The following is a 22750-nucleotide window of genomic DNA, read 5'->3' on the forward strand; positions in this document are numbered from 1 at the left end:
GAGTGTCATTTATATTTACAATTCCCTTATCCAAACGGATTACTCATTTACCTAGCTCTTAAGTTGTAAATTACAGTCCAATGTTATTTCTAATAAAAAATTAAGTGGATGCTTTTTCCAATTGAAACCTGTAGGTTTGCTAGACCTTATTCATCGTTTCCTCACGTGTAAAAGTGGTGGAATTAAGTTAAGGTCAGAATACAGCGTATCTGTTGACACACCTCCGCCACACCTTCATTTATTCAATCTCCACCCAAAACAAATAGCAGGTGAATAGAATACTATTCTCATGCTTAAATTAAAGGTCAGAATACGCATAGAGAGAGGTGCATAGAAAGGGAATTATGTTCCATTTACACGTGCTTAACTTGGGTTGGAATCGGGCCCTTGGTGAACAAATAGGCTGGATACCTTAGCTGTGTCTTCTATGTCATGGGAATCTCCAGGGTATTCCGAGCTCTAGAATTCCAGCTGAAAGTCCATAGGATATGCTTCCATAAGATATCAGGTTTGTTACAATACATGCATCATTGAAATAGTCCTGGGCCTATTCCACTTCACTGGGAAACATCATTTTTATGTCTGGATGACAATTTCAAAAATGTTCTCTTTCCACAGAGTTGTCGAAATGGATAGATTATGACACATTCTTCCTATGTCCTGCTGGTTAATGAGGATCGCCAGGTATCGATTGGACCAAGATGAGGACAAGTTCCTATAAGGAGGAAAACTCTGTCTATGGCATCGGGACGACTAAGGTGAGTTTACTAATTTGCTTATTACAGATGCATTTTGTTCACAATGGCCTACACATATGATATGGCCTACACATTTTCATTGATTCACAGTGCTTCATTTAAGTCAAAGGAACTTCCTTATGTTTTTTGTCTTTAGCCTAAGGAGGGCAGCATTTCTTTGCTCATAAAGGGTTAATTACTATTTTGGTTAAAGTGCCAATGGATAGATAACTGGGTACTACATGGGTTTTATAATTGTTTTAATGGTTATCAAATTCCAATGTATTTTGACAGGTGTTACCCAAGACTGTGCTGATCCAGCTCTTGTGGTCCTGTCATCACAGGATGAAAAAAGATGTCTGTGAAAGATGCAGGTTTTTTGAAGGACCTAATATCCATCTGTTGGGAAGGTTGAAACTTTCACTGAATCATTCAGATGTGTATCCTTGTTTTGTATTCCAGTATGTGGAATACATTGCACTGCTTATACTGTACTGTAATGGTTATTAGTCAATTCAATAAATATCGATATTTTTAAAACTTATACATTGATATTTCTTCTAAAATGTAAAGTGGTGCTTATGACAGTGTACTAAGCTCCTTTTTTATGTAATTTTAGATGCATGCTGTTTTATCTTGTAAGCCACCTTGTACCATATCTTGTAAACAAAGTGAAACACATGATCACATTTCAAGTTTGCTGACCCTCAGGCTAGATAATAGCTTCTATGCTATTTTGCTAGCTAAAGCGTTGAGTGAGATAGTTAGGCTATTCACAATAGTTCCCTCAAATAAAGTCATGTTGTTTAGCTTATACAAGTATTCAGACCCTTGACTTTTTCCACATTTTGTTACGTTACAGCCTTATTCTAAAATGGATTAAATAAATCCACATCAATCTAAAAATGTTTTGAGACATTTTTGCAAATGTATAAAAAACTAAAAACAAATATCTTATTTACATTAGTATTCAGACCCTTTTCTATGAGACTCATAATTGAGTTGAGATGTTTCTAGAACTTGGGAGTCCACCTGTGGTAAATTATATTAATTGGACATGATTTGGAAAGGCACACACCTGTCTATATAATTTCTCACAGTCAGCAAAAACCAAGCCATGAGGTCGAATTAATTGTCCGTAGAGATCCGAGAGTATTGTGCCGAGCAACAAATCTGGGGAAAGGTACCAAAAAAAGTCTGCAGCATTGAAGGTCCCCAAGAACACAGTGGCCTCCATGATTCTTAAATGGAAGAAGTTTGGAACCACAAAGACTCTTCCTAGAGCTAGCCACTTGGCCAAGCTGAGCAGTCGGGGGAGAAGGTCCTTGGTCAGGGAGGTGACCAAGAACCCGATGGTCACTCTGACAGAGCTCCAGAGTTCCTCTGTGGTGATGGGAGAACCATTTCTGCAGCACTCCACCAATCAGGCCTTCATGGTAGAGTGGCCAGACGGAAGCCACTCCTCAGTTAAAAAGCACACGACAGCCCACTTGGAGTTTGCCAAAAGGCACCTAAAGGACTCTCAGACCATGAGAAACAAGATTCTCTGGTCTGATGAAACCAAGATTGAACTCTTTGGCCTGAATGCCAAGCGTTACATCTGGAGGAAACCTGGCACCATCTCTACGGTGAAGTATGGTGGTGGCAGCATCATGCTGTGGGGATGTTTTTCAGAGGCAGGGACTGGGAGAAAGATGAACGAAGCAAAGTACAGAGAGATCCTTGATGTAAACCTGCTCCAGAGTGCTCAGGATCTCAGACTGGGGCGAAGGTTAATCTTCCAACAGGACAAAGACCCTAACCACACAGCCAAGACAATGCAGGAGTGGCTTCGGGACAAGTCTCTGAATGTCCTTGAGTGGCCCAGCCAGAGCCCGGACTTGAACCCGATCGAACATCTCTGGAGAGACCTGAAAATAGCTGTGCAGCGACGCTCCCCATCCAACCTGACAGAGCTTGAGAGGATCTGCAGAGAAGAATGGGAGAAACTCCCCAAATACAGGTGTGCTAAGCTTGTAGCTTCACACCCAAGAAGACTTGAGGCTGTAATCTCTGCCAAAGGTCCTCCAACAGAGTACTGAGGAAGGGGTCTGAATTGTTAGGTAAATGTGATATTTCCGTTTTTTATTTTTAATAAATGTGCAAACATTTCTATAAACCTGCTTTGCATTGTCATTATGGGGTATTGTATGTAGATTGATGAGGGGAAAAAAACATTTGATCCATTTTAGAATAAGGCTGTAGGTAACAAAATGTGGAAAAAGTCAAGGGGTCTGAATACTTTCAGAATGCACTGTATATCAATATTCTAAAGTTGATATGATGAATATTGATATTATTAGCTATAAAGTTACCTCATGAATGGCTACTTTGTAACCGACTGTCCCAACGACGTCTCTTGGGTGGATTCTTCTTCTCACCCGACACTCCGTAACCTAGCAACGCGGGAGCAAGTGGAACCAAGATGTTTCTCTCGGTGGAACAAAGCTTTGCCGATTGAAATGTGGCCGGATGAAGCAGCAGTGGTGACAGGGGAAACATTCTTCCTTAATCAGTTCTCAGAAAATACATGTTGTAATAGTTTAAGGTAAAAAGGAAAGAAGCAGTAACCATGGGAAGATGCTTGCTTATTATTAGCTAGTTTATTTGGCAGCTAATGAATGAGTCAATATTCGATTAGAAGCAATTTCATGCTAGTGTTGTGTTGGACTTAGTTTGGACGATACATTTTGTGCATGGGCCCGTAGCCATCCCCTGTACTTATGCAGCACATCTGATATCATGGATTGTATAACCTTGGGGTAAGTTGACATAATAGTCGGGATGAAAGTGTACGCTTCCGATGAATTCAGTACAGCTGTTGTCGGATTACTTTCTCCATAATTTGGAGAGATTTGGCATTTTCTATGATAGCTGGATGATTTGCTAGTTTAGCTAACTAACGTTACTGTACTGCCTCGTTGGTTTGTCAATGTAGTTCTAGTATTAGCAATCTAAACGAACAGCGTGAGTAAAAGGTAGCCCAAGACAACTGTATGTTACCGTACTTTGTTAGTAGGTTCGTCAATAAGAGTGGCACATACTTATTGTAACGTGGTTCTAGTAACCAAGTAACGTTACTAGCTAGCGAAAGAGCTGACAAATTACTAGCTACGAACATCAGCTGCTAAATTACTGTGTTAGCCAGCTAGCAACTGTAGCTACTGTTGAAGCATACATTACAATACTTTATTGTAATTTAAAATGCGTGTTGTTCAGTTATTTTGAGCAACACGAATTTATCTCTAGCATTGTCTTTGGAATGACAGTGGRATTTTGTTAATACCATTTTTGTACAAGTCAAAGGGCTGGGGTTATTATGAATGAGGTTAATGATCTTTAGTTATCTTGGGTAGGCCTATTAATGTCCAGTTTATTATCCTTGACCAGTCGAGAATCTAATGACCAGCAGCCGACCTGTGACCCCGAGGAAGATGCCATGGATGTGGGGATGCACACCTTCAACCACACCCATATGAGAAAGGCATTTCAGCTGATGAATGACATGAGGTGGTAGGTTGGTTGCCTAGTATCCCCTTTTTATCACTGAAAATAAGCCATGTGATGGCCTTTGTAAGATGTTGATATAACCCAGTGTCATTAGACTCAGTAATAGCCTTCACATTATACATAATGGCTTATCCTTGGCACCAAATAGTCTACTTTGCAATGAATGACCTAATACTATAGTAACCCCGGCACACAGCTGGAGCACTTATATCCAGTTAACAGTTATTTAGAAATCCTCAGTATGATGATTTGGGAAAACACTGTTCAACCATCTTTTGTGTTTACAGTAAGAATATGCTGTGCGACGTTCTGTTGGTGGCGGGAAATGTAGAGGTGACAGCTCACAAGTTGGTGCTAGCCTCCTGCAGCCCCTACTTCTGTGCCATGTTCACAGGTATTAGCCTTCCTACAGTTCGTGGTAAATGGACTACTGTATACGTTTGTGTATATAGGCTACATTTGTCATCATTGTGAAAGCCGTGGGTCAATTGAAACATGTTGTGAATGTGAAGCCCACTTTATTGTGACAGTGAGATTATTTTTTTCCTCATGTCACATAAAACCTTCTCAAGTGGGTTCTCTCACTGTGTGTGACGGACAGGGGACATGAGTGAGAGCAAAGCCCAGCAGGTGGAGATCAGGGATGTGGATGGCCAAACACTAAAAAAACTGGTGGACTATATCTATACAGCTATAATTGAAGTAACGGAGGACAACGTTCAGGTGAGCTACAGCGTCCCTCTCTGTGTCCTCCGACATGTTTAAGTGCTTACAGCAGTGGAGTCAATCGATTCTTTCATGTTGCTTTGGCATTCCTTCATTGGTCTCTTCAGAATTATACTTTATATGTGGCATAAAGTTGTCTCCCCCTACCAGCCCTTTCCCTTTCTCCAACATTTACAGAGGCAGGGCTTTTCCTCTTATTATTAGCTCAGGAAATGTGAATGAAGGGAGAGGAAATCCTCTCAATGTTTGCAACATGCCTGCTTTGTGTGTGTGTTTGTTTTAGAATGGCATCCAAGCCTTGTCGTTAGATTGGATCATTTTTCTCTCTGTGTGTGTGTGTGTGTGTGTGTGTGTGTGTGTGTGTGTGTGTGTGTGTGTGGTGCTACGGTATTGTCCATGTTAGCTCTCAGAATGTGTGGGCCACAACTGCTGAAAACACCCACTATAATAGTTAGCCTGCAGCTCCCTGTTCAGACCTTCATTTTTGCAACAGGCAAAAATGAAATCACCGGCCTAAATTAAAGGAGAGCCTGGCTGAGTGACCTAGTTTCTGTGTGCCTGCCTGTGTGGGGATGTGGACAAATGGGAGCGCTGGGCTGCCTGTTAAAGCACACAATATTACTGAAGGACTGGCAGGCTAGAGGCTAATAAACCAGAGAAGCCAAATGTCTTCTTTAGAATTGACCACCTTGTACCACCGGTACACATTATTCTAGTTGTCCGGCTATAGTCTGAGAGCCAGGGCTGCAGAGTTCTCCTGTTATCCCTGCTGTCTCTGTTTTGGGTTTTTCTCTGTTTGAGTTGCCCTTAATTTTGGTATTAACTCGACTCTGGAATTTAAATGAGTTTGCCTCCCATAGATTCCTCAAACCACATTTTAGTATTAAAATCCTCTGAATTCTAATTGAAAACATGGAGATTTGTTTGGTGTTAGAAATGAATGACAAGGAGAGCATTTTCCTGTTATGTATTCTATTAATTAACCTAATGATATTGTCTTGTATTGGGTCCGCCTTCTCTCTCTGATGGCTGAACAGAGAGTGTCCAGTCTTCTGCTGCGTGTTCTGACCCCTGTGTTGTGTCTCTGTAGGTGCTCCTGCCTGCAGCCAGCCTCCTGCAGCTGATGGACGTGAGGCAGGTGTGCTGCGAGTTCCTGCWGAGCCAGCTGCACCCCACCAACTGTCTGGGCATTCGAGCCTTCGCCGACCTCCACACCTGCACACAGCTYCTCAACCAGTCCCATGCCTACTCTGGTTAGTGGAGCCCCACCTCACTTCTACGTTTCACCAGGCAGAGGGTGTAAGCTTAGCGGAGGGGATGGAGAAACTGCCCTCTGTCTTGGTCAGTCAGTATGAACAGATTGCCGTTAAAAAGCATACAGTGGGTATTTATGACAGACTACTTTGAGCTTCAAGTGAAGGGAGTTCTTGACTCAGACTGCTTTTAGAAGATGTGACCCACCCTGGCTCTGTTTTGCATGGACATCGTTCTGCTCAAACCTTGTATCCCATCTAAATGTCAACAGAATATCAAATTTGACCTTACGTTGTGGAGGCGTGGTAAACTGCTGGGGCTTGCTGGCCGTATGCTGATAACCTTTGTCATTGCTCAGGGGTGTAACAGACCGTAAACAGCCTAGTTGTGTTTGTCTAACTGTGTGCTTGTTTGTTTAACAGAGCAGCATTTTTCCGAGGTGATGCTGGGAGAGGAGTTCATGGGCCTGTCTCTGCAGCATGTGTGCGGTCTCATATCCAGCGACAAACTCACCGTGTCCACAGAGGAGAAGGTAGGCCAGCCACCAGAACATCCCAAACCAACCCCTTATTTTCTGTTCAGGGACAATGCAGGCTCATATCCTATTCTACCCTGTAAAGTGAGGATGACTTTATTTCCCATAATTATGCAAGACAAGTGCACTCCGGCAACTCCTTCTTCTCTTTGCTATCAATGAGCTCAGTACAGCTCAGCTCTCAATCTCTCTCCTCCTGGTCTTCCTCAGACAACACTTATCATAACAACAGGCTTCCCATCACTCACCATAACAACAGATTCGACTCCCAATCGCTCCCCRTGACGGCAGAGTCCCCCTCGCTCCCCGTGACAGCAGAGTCCCCGTCCTGCTGTAATAGAGGACAGCCCTGTCACAAACAGCCTGGTCCCAGTCCCAGAGTGACTTACCACAGAGGGAGAGAGAGCTGTTACTGCTGCTACTGCTGTTTCCTCAATGGTTATATGTACACATTTCGATGGGCACAACTCCTATCGCAATTATCTCTCCGTAATTATTTAGAATTCATTAGATTTAGGTAACTGTCTCTTCTATGATTCAGTCATTTAAATACGATTCCATTCTCAATACGTTATTCCCGCAGACCATTTAGACAAGACAACGTATTACATCGAAATCGTCTCGCTATCATTTAGAATGAATTAGTCTCTCAATTTAACCTAAACAAGCTATTAAAACGTTCAGTGTATGTCTTATACAAACACTAGTGACCGTATCTTTCCAGGCAAAACATATCAATAGTGACGGAGACGCAAATAACCCTATTATTATTATTRTCTGTAGTCGTAAACTCGGGCACGTAGTACCGAGACAATTCCCAGAAAATAGCCCTAATTTAAAGGTCCAAGTGTTTCCCCAGCAAGGATTCTCCTTACTCTCTCTCTCTCGTTGTCTCTCATTCGCCTACGTTCCCTTTTCTGTCTATCCCTAAACTGTCTCTGTCTGCTAWTACTTGGTGGGGCCCTACAATCCTCTGCCATGTGGCCTGTTTTATCGCAGTTGTAGCACTTTCTGTTCTCGGGTTCTATCCCTTTTCTACTCTCCATGCTTCCCCCTTCCTTTTTAAAATCTTTCCTGCTCTTTCCTCCAATTTTCCCAAGAGTGGCGATCAAATATTCTGCACCTGTCTGTTCTTTCTTATTTTTCTTTTCCTTAAAGCCTCCTTTATGCTTATCTACAATTATCTCGAGGTGATCTGCTTCTTTCTATTCCTCCTCTGAGTCTGGCTGTAGACGCCTGACCTTTTTCTCTCTGTTCCTGCCTTTGACCCTCTCTCCTATCCTTTTCTACCTCTATCCACTTTCTCAATAAGGTTGCTAAATCCTGTCCCCCTTTCTGTGTCTCTTCCTCCTTAGTAGATCCCGTTTTCTTTTCTCCCTCAGCTCTCTTCCTCGCCTCGGCTAACCATACCCTCGCTGTGTCTAGCCCCTCTGCCCTTTGTTTATCTGCCTTGTCTCCACATGCCTTACGTCTTATCATTAGTTCCAACTTTTCTACGTCTAAACGTCCATCAAATTCGTACTCCTTCCTCCACTTTAAACAGAAGTAGACATTTCTTTTATCTTTTAAATGCAAATACCGCTCATCCCCGGTTAATTCCGGAACCTCCTTTGAGGATTTACTACCCATTGTTAGTAAACCTTGTAGTTGCTATGCTTATTCTCAAAATCTATGTGTATGTATTTCTACGATCTATGTATGTGCTTTTTACCGTTATCCAATTACTATAGTTGCTCTCCTGCCTGACTGTGTGTGGTCTCTTTAATCTCTTACTCAATTGCTATCGACCTTTTCTAATGTGTATATCTCCTTTCTGGAATCCTTATCTATAGAGGTGCATTATTGGACATGAAATCTTACCCGTACAACTATAAGCTATTTCCCAGGGGTCGTAAAGTCCCAGTTAACAACCTATTTTCTGTTGTGTCAAAGGACTTTTAAAGTTAATATCTCGTATCTTACTCCGCTATATTAGGCTTCCCTTCTTCTTTCTAGAATCTATTTCAGTATTGTCTTTTGAATTGGTTGGGTTATCCTGTTCACATAGAATTACGTCTATTTCACAAAGACAAAACCCAGTTTATATCCTCGCTGTATATCAACCAGTTTCATGAGGACTTTATTTAGGTATGTCTTTTGAATTTGATCTATGGCTAATTTACTACATGTTAATTAACCATTTAAGTTATCCTATTTGTACAAAATCCCCGTCCTATCTCACAACACCTATTTAAATCCCGGCTTTAACAAACCCTGCATGCCGTCACAAAGTCGGCCAGATCTATTAAGCTATCTGTATTTATGGTAGCGCACCTTACCTCAGGTCATTTCGGACCTGCACAATTAGTTAACTATCGACGTACACAAAGTAACGCTTGGTGAATCTATTTAGAATGATTAAGCTTCTATTGTTGCTAAATTCTAAATATTTTAGAACATCAAATCAAAGATATCTTAAATCATTCCCCCCTAATTCGTGAATAAAGATTATTGAMCTTCGTCTTGAAGACTGGGAAAAGCAATGTAGGTTAGATTCCGTCACCGTCTCTGCCGACCTTAGATATATACCGGCCTGTTATAGAACCCCAATGTCAGGGGACAGGTCTTTAATTTACGGGTCAATGACCCGCCCGTGCACGGTTTTCGGCGTGGTACCTTTGGACGGCAGGAACAGGTATTGGAATCCGGCTCTCGAAGGACCAAATTGTCACGAGAATTATGTTCTCAGTGTTCATAACCCAATTCAATTAAACTACTCTGCATCTGCATCCCAGAATCCGTAAGATACTGGTTGAATGAAACAGACGGAGGCCCAGCTACGATAGTCAGAAAGGTTATTTACGAGAGCGCTAGTCCGTTGTACAAAACCATTCATTTTATACTGGCTCCTTACTTACATTCACACACTAACATTAGGTATCCTACGCACATACATACACACACAAACAGTAGGTATCCTACGCACATATTGTCCTACTACCCAGCCGACAAAGATTAGGGAGGCGGCCGTGAGAATCACTCCCCGTCCTCCCTCAAGATAGGGAGACCGTGGGAAGTACTTCCCGTCCTCTCCCCAATCTCTGAGGCCCCTAGCCAGGTCGGCACCGAATTTTGCTCAGACAGTCTGTGTTTAAGATACTTTAAAAACATATTGTACCGATATATTGTTTTACCCTACTTCTTCCACGTGTTTCATAATCTTCTGCAAGCCTAACAGTTTCTCCCCTCCCCGGGTGGAGACAGAATGTCCTGTAAGGAACACAGTGGTCCAGCTTGTCTGTCAATAGCTCCTCTTATCATTTGTTTCCCACATGCACCCTGCTTACATACTAAAAAGGAACAAACGGTCCTTGTTCTAATTCTGACTAAAACTACACAAATCATTAATTATACTTTACTGACTAAACTACACACATCATTAATAATAATTTTATGATCTTAATCAATTTCATACAATTATATGGTTTCAGGGTGGAATATTCGAATCATTACTTTAAGCATATAAATTCCGGTAACACTACTGCCTGTACTGTTGCTGCTGTTGCTGCTGCTGCTGTTGCTACTGTGCTGCTGCTGTTGTTGCTGCTGCTGCTGTTGCTACTCCTACTGTTGCTACTCCTACTGTTGCTACTCCTACTGCTGCTACTACTACTGCTGCTACTCCTACTGCTGCTACTGCTGCTACTCCTACTGCTGCTACTCCTACTGCTGCTACTGTTGCTGCTACTGTTGCTACGCCTACTGTTGCTACTCCTACTGCTGCTTCTCCTACTGCTGCTACTGTGCTACTCCTACTGCTGCTACTCCTACTGCTGCTACTGTTGCTACTCCTCAGCTGCTACTGTTGCTACTCCTACTGCTGCTACTGTTGCTGATGCTGTTGCTACTCCTGTTGCTGCTGCTGTTGCTGCTACTGCTTTTACTACTGCTGGCACTACTGCTGGTACTACTGCTGGTACTACTGCTACCTCTACTGCTGCTACTTTTGCTGTTGCTACTTCTGTTGCTGCTACTGTTGCTGCTGCTGTTGTTGCTGCTGCTGCTGTTGCTACTCCTACTGTTGCTACTCCTACTGCTGCTACTACTACTGCTGCTACTCCTACTGCTGCTACTGCTGCTACTCCTACTGCTGCTACTCCTACTGCTGCTACTGTTGCTGCTACTGTTGCTACGCCTACTGTTGCTACTCCTACTGCTGCTTCTCCTACTGCTGCTACTGTTGCTTCTCCTACTGCTGCTACTCCTACTGCTGCTACTGTTGCTACTCCTACAGCTGCTACTGTTGCTACTCCTACTGCTGCTACTGTTGCTACTCCTGTTGCTGCTGCTGTTGCTGCTACTGCTTTTACTACTGCTGGCACTACTGCTGGTACTACTGCTGGTACTACTGCTACCTCTACTGCTGCTCTTTTGCTGTTGCTACTCCTGTTGCTGCTGCTGTGCTGCTACTGCTTTTACTACTGATAGCACTACTGCTGTACTACTGATGGCACTACTGCTGGCACTACTGGCACTACTGCTGTTACCACTGCTGGCACTACTGCTGTTCCACTGCTGGCACTACTGCTGTTACTACTGCTGGTACTACTGATGGCACTACTGATGGCACTACTGCTGACACTACTGATGGCACTACTGCTGGTACTACTGCTGGTACTACTGCTGGTACTACTGCTGGCACTACTGCTGGCACTATTGCTGGCACTGCTGATGACACTACTGATGACACTACTGATGACACTACTGATGGTACTACTGATGACACTACTGATGACACTACTGATGACACTACTGATGACACTACTGATGGTACTACTGATACACTACTGCTGGCACTACTGATGACACTACTGATGACACTACTGATGACACTACTGATGGTACTACTGATGACACTATGCTGCACTGCTGATGACACTACTGATGACACTACTGATGACACTACTGATGGTACTACTGATGGTACTACTGATGACACTACTGCTGGCACTACTGCTGCGGACCCACCACTCCAGGCTTCAGGCTCCACTTGCTAATGTGATTACAAAGCAAAGTAGCCTCCTCCTCTTCAACCGATGTACACAGCAACATGACACCAGCCCTGTCTCTATTATCTGGCCCCCGTCTCCTATCTATCCATTCACAGCTCTGATCCTATCTATCTTCAGGAGCAGGAGAGTGGAGGAGCAGGTTTGATGAGAAAGAGCGAGGGATGGTAGATGGCTGTCTCAGTCTGTGTTCAGATAAAGGAGGGGAGTCAGCAAAGTTAGATCCAGTTCCTGTCTCCCTCTTGGTAAATGTAATTAACCCTTTGTGTTCTCTCTTTCTCCTCAGGTATTTGAGGCCATTGTTGCATGGATAAAGCACGACAAGGAGGCTCGTCTGGAGCACATGCCAAAGCTGATGGAGCACGTTCGTCTGCCACTACTGTCTAGAGATTACCTAGTACAGGTGGGTCCTACTGTCCAGAGATGACCTAGTACAGGTGAAGTCCTACTGTCCAGAGATGACCTAGTACAGGTGAGTACTACTGTCCAGAGATGACCTAGTACAGGTGAGTCCTACGGTCCAGAGATGACCTAGTACAGGTGAGTACTACTGTCCAGAGATGACCTAGTACAGGTGGTCCTACGGTCCAGAGATGACCTAGTACAGGTTGGTCCTACGGTGCCAGCAGATGACCTAGTACAGGTGGGTCCTACGGTCCAGAGATGACCTAGTACAGGTGGGTCCTACGGTCCAGAGATGACCTAGTACAGGTGGGTCACTCAGCACCACCATTCACCTTGTTGTCAGATAGCATGAATAATTAATCAAGCACCCACATGCTCCATCATACAAATCAAACTGTGATATTTGAAAACCCACTGCATTGTTTTATTCAAGATGTTGTACTTGACAAATGGTGAACTTGTTTAATGTGTCTGTATTGCTCACTGTGCTGTGTCCTGTGGAGCAGATAGTGGAGAAGGAGGCCATGATCAAGAACAACAACTCCTGTAAGGACTTCCTGATCGAGGCCATGAAGTACCACCTCCTACCCGCTGACCAACGCCACCTCATCAAGACCGACCGGACACGCCCACGCACGCCTATCAGCCTGCCCAAGGTCAGACAACACTTGCATCACACACGGACACACACACACACGTTTGTTTTATTATCGTTGTGGGGACCAAAACATTTATTCCCATTAAAAAATCGTATTTTCCTTAACATAACTTTAACCCCTATCTCCTAACCCTAAACCTAACCCCTAAGCCTAAATTTGCCTTTTTTACTTTACTTGTGGGGAACTGGGAAATCTCCCCACGAGGGAGAATGTTTCTTGTTTTACTATCCTTGTGGGGATTTCCGGTACCCTCAAGGGGAGCAATACAAGCCCACACACACAGTTATTTATACCCACTGACTGAACCAACCGGAGCCCTATTGTTGTGTTAGGTGATGATAGTGGTGGGTGGGCAGGCTCCTAAGGCCATCCGTAGTGTGGAGTGCTATGACTTCCAGGAGGACCGCTGGTACCAGGTGGCTGACCTGCCGTCCAGACGCTGTCGAGCAGGTAAACACACCTCCCTCTGGCCGCTACTACCTCTGAAATCACACACTCCTCTCTGACTTATCTGTTCTACTGGGGAAACCTAAAAGCCTTTAATGTCTCTCTCTCTCAGGTGTGGTGTTCATGGCAGGGAGGGTGTACGCTGTGGGAGGCTTCAACGGCTCGTTGCGAGTCAGGACGGTGGACATGTACGACGGGATGAGAGACCAGTGGACCACAGTTCCCAGCATGCAAGAGCGGCGCAGCACTCTGGGGGCAGCCGTGTTGGGGGACCTGCTCTACGCTGTGGGGGGTTTCGACGGGAGCACAGGTACACAGTCCTACCCCGCTCTTCTCCCCTCGCATCACCACTGCCCAACACCAGTGTGTAGTCTAAGAAAGTGTGTTGTCTAAGTGTTCCAGCAGTCCTTTGAGAGGCAGTGGAGCGTGTTGCAGTGTGACTGAATGGAGCAGGGAACAGTAGTACCCCCAGGATGAATGTCTAGATTGTGTGGTTGGGCACAGTGGTGATGTCACCCTGACTTTATGTGATGCGAGAGAGAATTAGTGTTATTGATACAGTGGAGAGGAAAGAGGACAGGGGAGAGGAGAGAGCATTAGTGTTATTGATACAGTGGAGAGGAAAGAGGACAGGGGAGAGTAGAGAGATTAGTGTTATTGATACAGTGGGAGGAAAGAGGACAGGGGAGAGGAGAGAGCATTAGTGTTATTGATACAGTGGAGAGGAAAGAGGACAGGGGAGAGGAGAGAGCATTAGTGTTGGCCAGTGTTGTGCCCTGCTTTCAGAAGGTAAATTGAGGCTGCTTTGTTAACTCTTTCTTCTCGCCCTTTTCCCTCCTTTCCTTTTCTCCTCCGTCTCAGGCCTGTCGTCAGTGGAGGCCTAACGCTTATAGACCAACGAGTGGATGTTTGTTGCTCCCATGAACACGAGACGCGTAGTGTCGGAGTGGGAGGGGTGGACGGTAAGAGAAGAATAGTGTCAACAGTGCTTTTTTGAGCTTCTCCTCAGTGTCTATATAGAGCTTCTCCTCAGTGTCTATATAGAGCTTCTCCTCAGTGTCTATATAGAGCTTCTCCTCAGAGTATACCAAACATTAGGAACACCTTAATAGTGAGTTGCACCCCCCCTCCTCAGAACAGCCTCAATTCATCGGGGCATGGACTCTACAAGGTATCGAAGGTGTTCCACAGGGATGCTTGCCCATGTTGACTACAATGTTTCCCACAGTTATGTCAAGTTGTCTGGATGGACCATTTTTGATACACGTGGGAAACTGTTGAGTGTGAAAAACCCAGCAGCGTTGAGGGTTCTGGACACAAACTGGTGCGCTTGGCACCTACTAACATACCCCGTTCAAAGGCACTTACATTTTTGGTCTTGCCCATTCATCCTCTGAATAGCACATATACACAATGCATGTCTCAATTGTCTCAAGGCTTAAAGCTTCTTCTTTAACCGGTCTCTCCCCTTCATCTACACTGATTGAAGTGGATTTAACAAGTGACATCAATAAGGGATCGTAGCTTTTACCTGGATTCACCTGGTAAGTCTATGTAATAGAAAGAGCAGGTGTTCCTAATGTTTTGTCCACTTAGTGTCTATAGTGTTTCTGTGCCTGTGTATTTGTCAGTTTCCTGTCTGCGGTTGTACTTTGAGCATCTTTTTGTATGTGTTCCTCGTTGTATTCCTTAGTGGGTGTGTATTGTGTTGTACAGGGAAGCTGTATGCGGTGGGTGGCTACGACGGGGCATCACGGCAGTGTCTCAGCACGGTGGAGGAGTACAACCCAGTCAGTAACCAGTGGGGCTACATGGCTGACATGAGCACCAGACGCAGCGGAGCAGGTGCAGACAGTCCTCACCATCAACAACCCTCTCCTTATCACAGACTCTGTGCCGCACAGACACACTGCACTCACACTGTCAGTGTCCACAGAGACATGGGAGTGCTGTGACTTTAAGTCCAGGGAATGTGTAATGGAGCTGTGTAGTATGATATGTGGTATAGGACTATATATAGAGTTGTAATGGGCTCAACTAACCTCACACAGTAACTCTTACTGTCTACAGAGATCTTTGGAAATAGGCAAGGTGTCACAAGACCCAAGGTCTTGTACATAAACATATTCTATTGGGATGGTTTCTCTCTTTCCCAAAGGGTTCTGTTGTGTATTTCCCCTCCCATTCTGTTAGTTTGGTTCTGTGAGAGTGTTTCTGTCCCAGTGAAGGTTGTTGTTCTGGATGTAATCTGGTGGAGGTCCATTGGCCTCTCTGTGTGTGAGCCTCCTGGCTCTGAATGTGTTTGAGTGTCCTGTGCTCATTGTGCAGTCTGCTCAGCTGGCCAGAGGAAGTAGCACCAACACAATGCAGCCCGTTGATTCCTATGGACACTGCCTGGGTTCATCCAGGACTCTACTGCTAACTAACTTACTGGCAGCAGGAGCTAGGAGGGAACACCACAACCATATCAGTGAAAATGAGACAATACTCACAGGATGTGGTTTTAATGCACTGCAAGCAATATTTTCTTTGCATAGGCATACACCGATCTAAACCCAATGAGCACTGAAATAAGATAATTGCCGTAGAGGTAGATGGCCCACTTAACAAGAGAATTACTGGAAGTGATCGCTCCTCCTTGTGGGTAGTTAATGGACTGCAGTTATTGCTGGGAAACATCTGTAGCTTGTGCAAGTATATGTGTTTGTGGGAATAGATATAACCAGACGTGTGTGTGTGTGTGTGCAGGTGTTGGGGTGCTAAGTGGGCAGCTGTATGCAGCAGGGGGTCATGATGGGCCCCTGGTGAGGAAGAGTGTGGAGGTGTACGACCCACCTAGTAACACCTGGAGACAGGTGTGTGACATGAACATGTGTCGGAGGAACGCTGGTGAGTAGCCTGATGCAACACACACACAGTCCCCTATGCCCAAATGTTCTGCATATCATTGTCTCTAGAGTGTGTGTGTGTGTGTGTGTGTGAGACTCACTAACCTCCTCCCCTGTGTTCATGCAGGTGTGTGTGCTATAAACGGACTGCTGTATGTGATTGGAGGAGACGACGGCTCGTGTAACCTCTCCTCAGTAGAGTATTACAACCCTGCCACAGACAAGTGGAGCCTCATCCCCACCAACATGAGCAACGGCCGAAGCTATGCAGGTAACCTTTCACCTTTGACCTTTCATACCACCTTTCAAATGCTTGTCTCTGCATCCAAACTCAGAACCTTCTCCTTTGAAGAATTAAGACATGTTGGTCGTGAGATGGTTTGGTGTTGAATGTGTTATGCTGCATTTAGTGTGTTATTAAAAATATGTCCTGATATATCCTGCTATATCCACTCAAGGTGTATCCGTTATAGACAAGCCTTTATGACTATCAGGCCCCGACGGCAGCAGGACCCCACAGCAACAGGTAGCAATCAAAGGAAGCCACACAGACGTCTGATTTCACAGTCAACTCCATGGAGTAACACTAGCTTGACGGGTGGCTCAGGAGGGAGGGAGACCCCAGCCCGGACAGTGCTCTGCAGAGCTGCTGTCTCAGCCCTGTAACTCTAACTGCATTCCTTCCAGGCAGAGTGGACCTGAGAGAGACATTGGCTTCCATGGTCAAAATGACCCCAAGACTCAACAAATCTGCCTGGATCAGAGTGTCTTAAGACTGGAGGGAGCCTGTTTTCCTACAGCCTCACAGGGGGCCATTTAGCTACATTAGTATTAGGAGGGCCTCACTCCCCTCAGACTCCTTACAACTGATCAGAGGGGGAAATAAACTGGCCTTGTTTTGAGGGATTGATTAAATGAGCTATGACCAAGAAGAAGGTTGTTGATTGGCCTGGGAAACTAGACTGCGGTCAGTCTGCGGTGTGGGACTGTGACTGTGCAGACACACATTGTGCTAACACGGGCCTCTCAAACCAACAATGAGCTCTGGCAGTGTTGTAGTACTTGAGTCTGACTCAAGTCACGATTTTCATGACTTGTGATTCGGACTCGGACTCGCCTTCTGGTGACTTGTATTTGCACTTGGACTGGATAGGCTATTATAATAAGGAGAATATTAGCAGCACTGGGTGCGCAGAGCATCGAGGGTTCTGTTCTCTAGCAGTAGGAAGGACGCGCCACACACAGCCTACATCAGCTGGTGAGCTGCGGGGGAGCAAGACCGGAAGGCAGGCTCCGCCTCCAATCATTGGCCGCTACAAATCGCGCAAGCAACTTTCTTGCTTCCCCGTAACCATCAGTCACTAGCTTACTATTTAGCTTTGCCTGGTTAAGAAACACAAACTGGTTCATGAAATGTAAAACAGTACTAGTGTTGAGTTTAATAGTAAACAACATTGTAGCTATTTGTCTCTCTCTACCCTGAGGATAGAGAAGTAAGCTGTCTTTGAATTTGTCGTCTCGCTCTAGCCGCCCACTTTCCCCACTGCATCCCATCGCCAGGGATGTATTCATTACGGAAACTGTTTACTGTTTAAGAACCAGGGGTGTATTCATTACGGAAACCATCTACCGTTTAAGAACCAAACKGAGAAAACGAAACGGGGAGGGAACTACCTGAATTTGTCCAATAGAAACTCTTGTTTGCGCTTTCCGTTTGGAGTAAATGATTTGTAAAAGTTTTGCAACAGAATCGGTTTAATGGTTATACACCTGGTTCTGACAAGTCTCCCTTTAGTTTTCATTCTGCAATAAAAAACCTACTCAAATATCAGTGGGCAGTAGCTGAAAGCCTGACTTAATTTTTGTAGTAAATAAGTAGTATACAGGTATAGATTAGAACTTGTGAGGTAGTGATGATTAGTAAGTGAGTTGTTTTTTTTTCATGAGGGAGTGGTGATATACTGCCATCTGGTGGCAACTAGAAACAATTACTTAATAAGACCTATTATATATTGATGGATTAGTGACTTGACTCATGACTTGGACTCGACTCGGACTTCAGCCATAGGGACTCGTGACTTGACTCGGACTCGAGCACAGGGGACTTGGGACTCGAGGTTTAGTGACTCGACTACTGATGTAGAAATGCACTGATGATCAGGTCAGTCTCTCTGTTCTCTATTGGAGACCTATGGACTGCAGGACTGCGGCACTATGGTCACTACCAAGGTGAAACCAACAGGCTTTCACTGTCTGCAGCCTGATTGGGCCCTCCCTTTTTAATACCACCTGTACTACTGGTCTGAAGAACTCAGCAGGTAGACTGGAGGACCAACCTGGACCAGCATTCACCAGGAGCCACATGCCTCAAGTACAATTTCCAATTTTAAATCGATATTGTATTTTTTTGGATATTGGAATTGCCTGCAATGGGGCACCATGTTAATGTAGTGTTTTAAATGCACTGTAAAGACAACTGCAAAGTGATAACCAAGATGCACTCAGTCTTGACTTGGCGCACTCTATGTGCCATACTGTTTTCATAATGTGTCTGGGGGTTTGTTCACAAACCTTGTCTCTCTCTCTGAAGGAGATGTGCCAAATTGATGCAAAAACAACGTTAGACAATGAACACCGTGTCTAAGAATGAATGCATTATCACCTTTTTGTTTTGTATTAAGCTAATTTACTGTAACATGAGCAAAAGACTACTGTACAACTTCTGGATCAGGGCCAATAATTCTGGTTAACATTATTTCAAGCTCAGAACATCTTTTACCAGGGTTGGGTTAAATTCCATTTCAACTCTCATCAATTCAAGAAGCGAACTGAAGTTCAATTCATTAATTTAAAAATCCTCTTTGAAAATATAATTAAGCCACGATTAAATGTTCTCTTTTTAAATAATAATGAATCTCTTGACTTGAAATGGAATTGACCCCTACTGTCTTTTTCTACGCCTAGCCTATACTGTAATTTTTTCCCACTGAGATTCTGGTATTTTAAATTATTCTATATACTGCACCATCTGTAGGTTTACTATGGTTATGGTTAGCCACCCCAGAGCAATGTTGAAATATGCAGGACATAGGCAACTTGTATAATGTTAAGTATATTAAATATTTTATCAAGGTCAGTGAAATATTTTCTAAGGTTTATTGTGGATATTAAATGATAGTACCACCTTTAGAATTCTCTTGAGCATCAGTCCTCTGTTAAGGGAGTGGTTCCATTTGGGTACATGGTTACGGTGGTTCCATTTGGGTACATGGTTACGGTGGTTCCATTTGGGTACATGGTTACGGTGGTCCCATTTGGGTACATGGTTACGATGGTTCCATTTGGGTACATGGTTACGTTGGTTCCATTTGGGTACATGGTTACGGTGGTCCCATTTGGGTACATGGTTACGATGGTTCCATTTGGGTACATGGTTACGGTGGTTCCATTACTGTACATGGTTACGATGGTTCCATGAGGAAACATGGTTATGGTGGTTCTATTTGGAAACATGATTATTGTGGTTCCATTTGGGTACATGGTTCGTGGTGGTTCTATTGGAAGCATGGTTATTGTGGTTCTATTTGGAAACATGGTTATTGTGGTTCTATTTGGAAACATGGTTATTGTGGTTCTATTTGGGTCATGGTTGTGGTGGTTCTATTTGGGTACATGGTTGTGGTGGTTCTATTTGGAAACATGGTTATTGTGGTTCTATTTGGGTACATGGTTGTGGTGGTTCTATTTGGGTACATGGTTGTTGGTGGTTCTATTTGGAAACATGGTTATTGTGGTTCATTTGGGTACATGGTTGTGGTGGTTCTATTTGGAAACATGGTTATGGTGGTTCTATTTGGAAACATGGTTATGGTGGTTCTTATTTGGAAACATGGTTATGGTGGTTCTATTTGGAAACATGGTAATGGTGGTTCTATTTGGAAACATGGTTATGGTGGTTCTATTTGGAAACATGGTTATGGTGGTTCTATTTGGAAACATGGTTATGGTGGTTCTATTTGGAACATGGTTATTGTGGTTCTATTTGGAACATGGTTATGGTGGTTCTATTTGGAAACATGGTTATGGTGGTTTCTAATTTGGAAACATGGTAATGGTGGTTCTATTTGGAAACATGGTATGGTGGTTCTATTTGGAAACATGGTTATGGTGGTTCTATTTGGAAACATGGTTTATGGTGGTTCTATTTGGAAACATGGGTTATGGTGGTTCTATTTTGGAAACATGGTTATGGTGGTTCTATTGGAAACATGGTTACTGGTGTTCTATGAGGAAACATGGTTATGGTGGTTCTATTTGGAAACATGGTTATGGTGGTTCTATGTGGAAACATGGTTAATGGTGGTTCTATATTGGAAACATGGTTATGGTGGTTCTATTTGGAAACATGATTACTGTGGTTCCATTTGGGTACATGGTTATGGTGGTTTCATTTTTCATTTTAATTTCTAGAACATCTGCCTCTTGTCATAGAACCAAGGTCCCCTCCAAATTACCATGAGCAGTTTTACTTTACACTTTCAATGCTACTGAAACTAACCTGGCTTTTTATTAACTTGGACTATGCAGCTGACTATGTGAGCCACCATTGTAAGATGTGGATTGGTAGGAGAGGTGTGTGTGTGTGTGTGTGTGTGTGACTCAGACTGGGAGTGTATGAGGATGACATCTGTAGTTGTCAGTGACTTTATTAGTGAACGCCATCAGCTCAGCAGCCATGTTTGTGGCCTTGTACATTACATTTCAAGCCACTTGTCATACGGAATGTAGGGCTACTTTCTGTATTGGTGGGAATAGTAATACACCATATATTTCTACTAGCTATCTACAGCATGTCACTGACAATCCTAGACTGAGCAGGGTCACAGGGGGAAGATCTCAATTGCATACTCCGTGTCCTCTTTCCTTGTCTCCTTCTCAAAACCCATTGGATGAGAAAACCATAGGACCCTCCCCTCTGACCTTCTCATCCAATGGGATTTGAGGAGCGAGGACGCAAGGAGTATGCAATTAAGATCTTCCCAGGGTCCCTCTGGAGAGGTGCAGACAGAGGTCAGCGCTGGACCACTCAGGGACCTGCACTGAGCCTGCATAACAACACCAGCCTGGGTTTACAGACCATGGGTGTCCAAAACCCTGTATGGCCTTACTGTGTCCATTCCACTCAACCTGTCCTCATATATCTTCAGCTGCTCGGTTTATGACCAATAAAAATGGCCTTGCATTTTAAGTGGGGGAAGTGTGGCCTTGAATCATTGTCTAACAGTGCGGAACATTAACACGATACTGTATGGGATCTTAGGATTCAGTAGGGACTGTGTATGGTGTTAATCTTTATATACAATACCAGTCAGAAGTTTGGACACACCTACTCATTCCAGGGTTTTGCTTTATTTTTACTATTTTCTACATTGTAGAATAATAGTGAAGACATCAAAACTATGAAATAACACATGGAATCATGTAGTAGTCAAAGTGTTAAACAATTCAAAATATATTTTTTGAGAGCTTTCAAAGTAGCCACCCTTTGCCATGATGACAGCTTTGCACACTCTTGGCATTCTCTCAACAAGCTTCATGAGGAATGCTTTTCCAACAGTCTTGAAGGAGTTCCCTGCTTTCCCTTCACTCTGCGGTCCAACTCATCCCAAACCATCTCAATTGGGTAGAGGTTGGGTGATTGTGGAGGCCAGGTCATCTGATGCAGCACTCCATCACTCTAATTCTTGGTCAAACAGCTCTTACACAGCCTGGAGGTGGGTTGGGTCATTGTCCTGTTGAAAAACAAATGATAGTCCCACTAAGCCCAAACCAGATGGGATGGTGTATCGCTGCAGAATGCTGTGGTAGCCATGCCGGTTAAGTGTGCTTTGAATTCTAAGTAAATCAGTGTCACCAGCACAGCAAACTGAAAAAGTGTGTGCGAGCAAGGAGACCTACATACCTGACTCAGTTACACCAGCCCTGTCAAGAGGAATAGGCCAAAATTCACCCAACTTATTGTGGGAAGCTTGTGGAAGGCTACCCGAAACGTTTGACCCAAGTTAAACAATTTAAAGGCAATGCTACCAAATACTATTTGAGTGTAGTGCATGTAAACTTCTGACCCACTGGGAATGTGATGAAAGAAATAAAAGCTGAAATAAATCATTCTCTCGACTATTATTCTGACATTTCACATTCTTAAAATAAAGAGGTGATCCTAAATKACCTAAAACAGGGAAATCTTACTCGGAGTAGATGTCAGGAATTGTGAAAAACTGAGTTTAAATGTATTTGGCTAAGGTGTATGGAAACTTCCGACATCAACTGTATATATGGATATTTATTTTTTTACATAGATGTGGTGTCTGTCTTTTTGTGAAATATTCTATAATTCGACAATGATATATTACCATGATAAGAGTATAACACACTAGCAAGTTGCAATATCAAAGCTGGGATTCAATCCCATTGCCGATTTAGACAATGCACTATTTCCGAT

The 22750-nt window shown here is 43.8% G+C and overlaps 1 pseudogene; it reads left to right on the forward strand.

The window, feature by feature from the left end:
- The first annotated feature begins 3238 nt into the window (after positions 1-3238).
- On the forward strand, positions 3239-20259 carry LOC111967351 (kelch-like protein 3; annotated as a pseudogene).
- The last annotated feature ends 2491 nt before the right edge of the window (positions 20260-22750 follow it).

This window comes from Salvelinus sp. IW2-2015, linkage group LG8, assembly GCF_002910315.2.
Source record: "Salvelinus sp. IW2-2015 linkage group LG8, ASM291031v2, whole genome shotgun sequence".
Lineage (NCBI taxonomy): Eukaryota > Metazoa > Chordata > Actinopteri > Salmoniformes > Salmonidae > Salvelinus > Salvelinus sp. IW2-2015.